At 32.6% G+C, this 9,074-nt stretch overlaps 2 protein-coding genes across 2 annotated transcripts in view; both read right to left on the bottom strand.

The window, feature by feature from the left end:
- The window catches only part of LOC134841221 (glycerol-3-phosphate dehydrogenase [NAD(+)], cytoplasmic-like), a 219,769-nt gene extending 211,338 nt beyond the window's left edge, over positions 1 to 8,431 (bottom strand). Inside the window, exon 1 of the mRNA XM_063857065.1 lies at positions 8,426 to 8,431. The gene's annotated coding sequence lies outside the window, so the exon portion shown is untranslated. The remainder of the gene's footprint in view (positions 1 to 8,425) is intronic.
- The window catches only part of LOC134841220 (probable splicing factor, arginine/serine-rich 7), a 446,664-nt gene extending 438,228 nt beyond the window's left edge, over positions 1 to 8,436 (bottom strand). The window contains exon 1 of the mRNA XM_063857063.1: positions 8,425 to 8,436. The gene's annotated coding sequence lies outside the window, so the exon portion shown is untranslated. The remainder of the gene's footprint in view (positions 1 to 8,424) is intronic.
- Between the last annotated feature and the right edge of the window lie 638 nt (positions 8,437 to 9,074).

Below are 9,074 nucleotides of genomic sequence, written 5' to 3'. Positions count from 1 at the left end.
TGCTTTTTTAACAAAGGACAATTCTAAGCCTACCGGCTTGTTAAAACAATTATTAAGTGGGACTGTTTTTCAGACTGTTCTGTATTGGATTGTTTTTTCGTTTATTTTCATACTTTTCCGGACTGTTTTGTATCGGACTGTTTTGCATGGCACTGTTTTGTACAAACACGGTTAAATTGAAATGTTTCTAATTGCAACACGACAGAAAAAAAAATATTATATTTTTTATGATCAAGTCCATGTTTAATTGAGGTAACCGATTCTTGGTGGATATAATTTACTAAGCGCTCATTGCTGGTTGAATGCTTAGTAATTTTATCCTAATTTATAAGTCTCACCTTAGATCGTCAAATTGTCTTGACAAAAAGTAGAGTAGAAACAATAGTTAGAAAAGGTATGAATTAATTAGTTGGTTAGATACAAAACACTGGGTTATTAGATTATATAAACGAATCGAACAGCTTAAAGAAACATACCTATGAGGGGAGGTTGAGCTAATCTTATTTTGTTCATCAATTTTTTATCTTCTTACTAAGGTCGGTGGCTGATTAGTATGTATGGTTGCCCTTGATTTTGTCCAAGTCAGCACTTCTGGTTGGGTCGTCTGAATCGTCTTGCCGTAGTCCTTTGGGTACTTGTAGTCCAGACTTCCTCGGGTGTGCGTATCTCGAGTATCTCGATTTATAATTTTTCAAATCAAACTTAAAATGAGAATTTATTCTCTTTTTATAAGTGAAAAGGGCTAGATTAATTTTAGTGTGAGGGCAGAAAAGAAAAATTATTTATTTTTAAAAGATATGACTGAAGAGAACTGACTTGCTGCTGACTGAGCAAAATGAAACACTGAAGATTTCAGGCCAGTCCTTTTGCTCGTAAGCATAAACCGGCGGCTGATTCAATCTTTAATTATTCAGATTTCACCTGCTCCTTTGTTCTCCCTTTCTAATAAGGGAATTTTCAACTAGTTTTTATTTGATTTTTTCAAATCAAATATCTTCAACTTATTAGTCCCCTTTGATGAAAACCGCAGCCTTCAGTTTGTCTTATTAAAAATTCATATTACTCTCTCTGATGCATCATATTGCAGGTGCACCTCTGCTTAATCAAAGCAAGGAGAATTTCAGTGCAGCCGGCAAGACTGCCAAATATTTATCCAGTTTGTTTCAAGTTAAGTTAAAAGGGACGTATTAATAATCGCCGCCCTTTTAAAATATTGAGCATGAAAAAATGAGAAAAATTGGACAAGTATTTAAAAAGGAGTGGATTTTCACAACAAGATTTTATAGTCCTAAAAAGAGTAAATCAGTCAATATCTGATTTAGTGAAAAGAGGCTTTAATTTAAATGGCACGCTCCAATTTAGAATTGGGTCGTTAAATAAACAATTAAGACAATGGTCTTTTGTGTGTGTAGTATTTCGCAATACTACAACTCACCCCTTTGTTTAGAAAATTAAGCTGTTCGATTCTTACAGTTACCATGGTGAAAATTTAAACACTTTAATGGTTAAATACTATAGTTATAAAATTTAAAGAGAACATCAAATGAAAAGGTTGAAAAGATAAGTTAGGTTTTATCTAGAGCTTCCTTCCGGCTTCTAGCTCCACATTGTATGATCTGAGGTTCGCTATCTTCCTCTGTGAAGCCTCGAGTTTTTGTTGCAACTTCACGATTTTCTTCTTTTTGATCTTGTTCTTGATTCGTAGTCTGCTCATTCCGTCCGTAAGTTGTTGAATGTCGTCCTGTTCTTCCTGTCTGTTTTTTACATGGTTCGGAAAAGCAGTTATTCCCTCGAAAGGGATGGTGACTTGCGTGCCTCCTGCCTTGAGGATGTAGCCGTGTTCCTCCCTCTTCTTTAATTTCCAGAAGTTGGTTTCGTTCTTTATAACCACTTCTTGCTTGGTTATGAAATCGATAGGCATCATCGCCTTTTCCATTGTCGTTGAGTTGACGACTTCAATGAACGATGGCAGTTTCCATCTGTTATAATTTTCCTTTATTGAGTACTTTAACTCGTTATATATTTTGGATTTTCCGTATCCAATTTGGTTTCTCTGCACTTCTGCAGCTCCAATCTTTGGGTTAAACTGGGAAAATTGCGAGGGTTCTTATTTAACCCGTCGTCCATTGACAAAGATTGAACTGCTACAGGTTTCCGTTGTTTCTTCCTGAGAAGCAGCTTTCTTTTAAACTCCTCTGGTGCTGGGTCTGCATTTCTGCAGTTCCAGTTTAAAATTGGGTCATATTCCATTTTGCTAAACATCAATGTAAAATAAGTAAACATTCAAAATCCCGAATTACATTCGGATATTAAAGCTAATTATCAAATGTTTGGACAATGAAGGACAAAGTGTAAAATTGTATGTATATAAAAGGTGGAAAATATAATCTTGTGGTTTCACACAAACCCACCACGGAAAGCAAATGAAGAAAGACGATCATGGTGTTTATTAACCACAGGAATACAAATGAAGAAAGACGATCATGGTGTTTATTAACCACATGAATAAAGCATTTTCCGACACTGCGTTAAGCTCAGATATTAAACTTATGTAGTTAAAGCAAAAATTAAAATTTGGGCATTAATTAACCCCTAATCTTAAATATATGTCCACCTGGTTGTCATAACCAGCAATTTTTGTTATGTTTTTTGTTAGAAAATAGAAAAGATTTGAATTAGAATCAAATCAAAATGAAATATCGTAGAAAAGAAAAATTAAACAGACAATTTGCAAACTGTATAATATTCAAAAAGATAAGTTTTTAGTTTCTCTTTAGTTTTAATCCTCTGCATCAATCCATGTTCACATCTTTAGTACAGAAAGTCATCCTGAAATTTATGATGCAAAAATTTAACGTAAGCAATCTTAAGGATGATGCGATCCAATTTTCAAAGTGTTGCTTCTGAAAATTTGTTGTTTTTAAGATTTTAAATGCCTGCATGTTGTGGATTTTGAAATACCGAAATGATATTTTGGCCAAATTGTGAGGAGTGAATCATAAGAGTCGCAAAGGCTGCATACAGCCACCAACAAGCACTTGCGTTGTTGAAAGAATATGGTACCATAATTTTAAAAAGGCTACCTGAAGCCACCAACAAATGCTGGCATAAATCTGCGGCGGGTCGGGTCGAAAAACGTTGTTCGCCCATTTTATGATAAAGATTTTTGATGAAAATTTTACTCAATGTGTTGAGAAAAAAGGAGGTGATGTTTCCCTTTTTGATGAGTTTCTTCTAGTTTGCATTTTGTAATTTGAAAACTATAAAGATAACAATTTTTGTCATCGGTCCCTACTTGGGCCCTAAGAGGAATCCGATGGTGCAAATTAACTTTGCAGAATGGGTTTGTTACAATTTTACATTGGCTAGTTCTTTTATCAAAGGTTTCACTCTATTAATTCTCGTTATTGTACGTAGGGTAATTTGTCATTCCCTTAAGTGTAATACTGAATTTTCAGTTAATAAAACCGCCTGAAAATGAAATTATTATAGACTCGTAAAACTGTAATATTTTAAACTCCTGGCCTTTTGCAATTTTTTTTGCAAATATGTTGTAGTCGAAAAACTTTTTTGTCTGAGCCATTGGGTTCCGATCCCTCTATCTTTATTTGATTTTGAGGTTGGTCCAAAATTGTTAGCGTACTTGACTGTTTTTGATCTCGGTTAAGAATTAAATCCGTGTTCATGCATTTTGGCATATCTTTTTGGGTGTCATACAGAACCGCTATTCATTGTAGTACATTTGTAGGATAATAATCGTAATCTAATTTTTTAGTAAGATTAAACAAAGTTTACTGCTCAGTATACAAAATTTTGGTAAACTTCACAAAACTTTAAGCGGTTTAAAAGCTTTAATGAAAATTAATGTTTTAAAGCACAAAGAAACGGGTTTATTTTATATCTATGTTTTCAAACGTTTGGCCTATTACACCTTTGTTTATATCTACTTTTGATTCTCTGGAATTTTTTAGTACGATAGGCATTGACTTAATTTCATTCCTACAATAAGTGCTTTTTGCATTGATGGCTTTTTGTTCTAAGGACTTATCAATTCTAAACGATGTTCCTAATTTGAAAACCATGCCTGCTGGAGAAATTGAAATTACGCGGGATGATTTTGGTGCAATAGTTATATTTTTATCAAGAAGTACATTTTGATAAAAGCTTAGATATGGATAACTTTTGCTTCTTATAGTACTAATAGGAACTCTTACATCTGGGTATTTTTTTAGTTCTAAGTTTAAATTCGGAAAGTTTATTGATTTAAAAATGTAAGAAATGAAATCCATTCCTAATATATTTAGATCGCATCCGTTCTCGGCTGAAATCCATGCTTTGATCTTTACCGGAATATCAGTGTTTGTACCAAAAGTTGATTCAAAATTAGTATAACCTATAAGTTTAAGTTTTTCTCCATTAACAGCAACTGTGTTTGATCTTGATTTATTCAGCTGTAGAGGCTGTATTTTACAATATTGATCATAACTGTCAAAATTAATAAGCGAACATGTTGCTCCAGTGTCTAGTAGAAATTGGGTTTCCAGACCGTTATTTTTATTTTTGTCTCCGACGGGATGTTGGTATAAGTTAATATACCATTCGTATTTTTGGTTCAGACGGAGACTGATCAAGTTTAAATTCACAAGTTCACACTCATAATCGGTATAGTCTCCTGGAATGTCATCATCACTAAAGTTCTGGATCTGGTAAGGTGAATGATAATCGTTATTTTCGTTGAAGTGTTTCTTACTGTTCGACCTGTCACGCGATTGAGAACTTTCATTGAAGTTTGACAAGTGCCTGAACTCTTGCTGAGAGTTTATGTCATTGAAATTGTTGTCTACTCTTGACCTACTCTTGCTATAGTTATGGTGACTTCTGTTTGAATTCTCTCTTAATTGAAGCGAGTTATAATTTTGCTCCTGTTGATCGTTATATTTAATGCAATGGCTTATCGTGTGGCCTGACATGCAACACCAGTTGCAAAACATTGGGTTGTTTTGTTTGTTTCTATGCTCATGTGGATTATAGGCTGCGTTTATTTTATGGTCCTTCATTAGTCCTGTTAACTCTTTAAGTTGATTCTTTATTCCCTCTATTTCCAATTTATTTTCTATGCTACTGGATGCTGTTCCGATAAATTCACTACTTATTGCAAAACTTAAGTCTTTTGTAGCAATATGATCTTTTAATTGTTGCCAAGTTGCGGGTGGATTCTCAATTAGGAATTGATGAGCCTTTTGTTTCAAGCCTGGCGGGCTTAAGCCGCGTACAAAGAATTCCATTTTCTTTGCTGTTCTTTGATCATCATTAAAAGTTGGATTAGGCCATCCACGGTCTACTGCAGTGCTTAATCTATGTATGTAGCTTTTAATGAATTCATCAGGTTGTCTTTTTATGTTTTCTGCTTCTATTCGTCTCCTATATTTATCCTTATCATCAGTGAATCTATCTATGAATTGATCTCTTATATCATTCCAAGGTAAGTTTGCTGCTAATCCCTGATACCATTGAGCGGCTGGACCTCTTAATACTGAACCAAATAAGGCTCTTTGTCTGTTATCATATGCGTCTTGTTCGTCACCTGCATCTCCTGGTCTAGTGCCTAGGGAAAATGCTATTTTTTTCTCTACTATATCAAGAAAATCTCTTGCATCTTCATTCGGATCTAAGCCGGTAAACTTTTCGAGAGCTAAATCTGGGTATGCTACTACGTTTGCCATTTTTGTTTAATTCACTCAATGTTTTCTTAACAATATATAAAGGGTTTGGATGTGTTCTGTACTGATCAATTGTACGGACTAAAATATTTGTATTTAAGTTACAAGGAAGTTTGCTGGTTTCAATGAATACGAGTTTTTGTTAGATAGATCAATAGTGCTATGGGGCTGTTTAAGCTTTTTTAAGATAGAAGTTATCTCTGGGGTATTGCTGCTGGAAAGAATGGTTAATTCGTGAATATTTTTGTGTGGGTGTTTGGACAAAATTGTGATTTGATCTTTTTGGATATTGGTGATGTACCAAATAATTTTTGTGGATTTATTTTTTAATTTTAGTTTTAAATTAAATGGTGTTGTATTTACTGGATAAAAGTTAGTCATAGCATTTTACATCATTTTAGGGACATAAATATTTATTTAGGGAATGATAAACAATATAAAGAATATTTAAATTTTTCTAATCAATTTGGAATGAACTTGTTATGTTTTTAATTTTTGTTAAGGAAAAATTTGTGTTTTTTTTTTTAAATTGATTAAAATGCAAGTAGTTTTGTGCTTAGGTATATTATGATATCAAAAAGCAATCGGGAGTGAAGCAATTAATCGTTCTTGCGGTATATAAATTATATTATTTGGTATTTTTATTTGCTGGAGAATTGTGTCAATTTCTGGAGTATATCGTCGAAAGAAGACGTATAATTCGTGTTTATCTTCGTTAGGGTGTTTAGCTAGTATATTAATATGATTTTTTTCAGTGTTAGTGATATACCATATGTTGTTAGAGACTTTATTTCCTAATTTGTGCTTTAAATTTATTGTACTGACGTCAATTTTAAAATGTGTTGACATTAATTTCACGATGTTTGTTTTCTTTTCTTAAGCCAAGTTGTACTATTTGATTAAAATGTCTTAGAGTAATGAAAACCTCTTAGGAATTTTTGAATATTAACAAAGGTTATTAATAAAAAGATAAGGAAATAAAAAAATTTCTTTGGAAAAAAAATTTTCTAAAATTTTTTCCAAGTTTTTCAAGTTTTTTATTCGCTGAAACCTTAACTGAAACCTGAAACTTTGTTCAAGTGAAGTTTTATTGATGCTATGGTATGGTTAACAATACAACTATATGCCTTTATTGGTTATTATTGGTTCAAAACTTAATTTTTTTTGTTAAAAATTTTTAGAAAACTTTTTGACTGAAACGATAATCTGAAACCTGAAATTATGGTAGCTGAAGTTGAGTTTTTTTAATCTTAAAATTTTCTATACGCTTTATTATATCTGGTTTTCGCTTTATCTTGCAAAAAAATTCGAGAAAACCGAATCTTTTGATATCTTAAACTTAGTTTTTGAAAACTCAAACCTAAAACTCTGAAACTCTCTCAAACTCGGTGCATGAAAATAAAAAGTTGGTTTTTGATAGCTGGTCTAGTGTAAATTAGAATTTTGAACAGATTTGTAACTTCAAAATCAAAAATTTGTTTGCGGAAGCCTAAGTTTTTGGGGCTGAAACTATGATTTCTAGAACTGAAACTATGGTTTGACCACTTGGTTTTAGAGTTTTGAGATTGGAAATTTAGGTTGGTCTGTCTAATATATTTATATTTCAGCAATAAAATTGCCAAAAAGATGAAAATTTTAGCCTAAAACGACGAGTTTAGTTTTCTGAAACTATAAGTTTGAGGGCTCAAACTAACACCTTCAAGAAGTTTTTTGAGTTCAAAAATTTGTTAGTGCATTAAGGATTCTTATTATCTTTCAATATTTCACAAAAATTTTTCTCGGGAAGCAAGATTTTTGGTTCTGAAACCAAAAACACCAATTCTGAAACGTACGTTTCAGCCGTAGGAACCAAATTTTAAAATTGGTTTGGTGGGTTTTAACACCGTTAGTTTTCTCTAGAAAGACAAAATTCGGCGTTCGGAGCTCAATTTTGAGACCAAAAACTCAATTTTTGTGTTCTGAAAACTGAAACTAACAAAAACGTACCATTTAAGACCAGGTTTTTGACTTATGGTATCCAAATTTGGGTTTGACTAGTTCAACTTTTGCTGTTTTACCCGAATCCGTTTACAGAAACTTAAAATTTTGACCGGAAACTATACTTATTTTAACTGAAACGTTTGACCCTATAACTGAAACCTAGACTGAAACCAAAAATTTTGGCTGGTAAAAATCAATTTTTTAGTGCTTATGCTATCATATGAAACCTAGTTTATCAATATAAAGTGGATGTGTCAGTGTTTTAAACTTAGTTTTTGTTGTGAAACCTGATATTTTTGTGCTGAAACTAAAACTTGGTGTTTGGTGTTATGTGGTTAACGTTTAAAATTGGTTTTAGTGCCTAATCTTATTGTTTATTAGGTGTATATTTAAACTGTGTCAAAGAAAACTAATGATTTATTAAAAAACACTCAAATGCGTTCCTTCCTTTTTGGTTTTTTGTTATTTTCTTCCTTAGTTTCAGTAATTGGTAGCTTTACTGATGGATGATTTAGGTTTAAGTTACGTTAAGGTGGTTAGAATTAAAATGAGTTTAAGAAAAGTTGAGGATAAGCCTCGAGAATTGATGAAGGATTAGAATAAATAGCAACAAGCGTGGATGGTTTGAGATAATGTGATGAAGAATTCAATTTATCATACAATTTAGGGTACTCTTAGATCGCACATATGACCACTTAACCCCCTCGAAAAAATAATTGAAGATATTTAATAAGTTTTTGAGCACTTTAGTTTAATACAGAATTTCGTTAATTTTAGTGATGATAACTTTAAACTGAAGTTTCGGCAAAAATTTAGTGGATTACTGGACAAAACGGGTATATCTTACTAGCGGACTTAGGCAGAGAACGATTCTTTCAGAAATTTTATATATTATTATAATAATAGATAATAGTTAAGTTCATGAGCTAATGTCAGTTAGAAAGCCGTCTAATAGACCTCGAGATGGAGGGATATCGTGGGCGACTGCTAGCGCAGGGGAGGCATTTCGCAAGAACCCTACCAGGAATATCTGTCAAGTAGAAGACAATGAAATTGTGTTTCTATCGAAAGATACCCATTGTCTCTGGCTTTTTGAGGTTGAAAACTAATCTGACAAATACTCACAGATCCTAATAATAATATATTTTTTGAATTTTAAAAGCTGTTTCTAGTTTGTTGGAAAAAGAATTTCTTAAGGAGTAGTTCTCTGCTGCGGTCGCACCAGTTTTACTAAGCGATCATTGCTGGTTGAATGCTTAGTAATTTTATCCTAATTTATAAGTCTCACCTTAGATCGTCAAATTGTCTTGACAAAAAGTAGAGTAGAAACAATAGTTAGAAAAGGTATGAATTAATTAGTTGGTTAGATATAAA

The sequence above is a fragment of the Symsagittifera roscoffensis genome, chromosome 3 (assembly GCF_963678635.1).
Source record: "Symsagittifera roscoffensis chromosome 3, txSymRosc1.1, whole genome shotgun sequence".
In the NCBI taxonomy this organism is placed as follows: domain Eukaryota; kingdom Metazoa; phylum Xenacoelomorpha; order Acoela; family Convolutidae; genus Symsagittifera; species Symsagittifera roscoffensis.
This window is presented reverse-complemented; position numbering and strand designations above follow the sequence as displayed.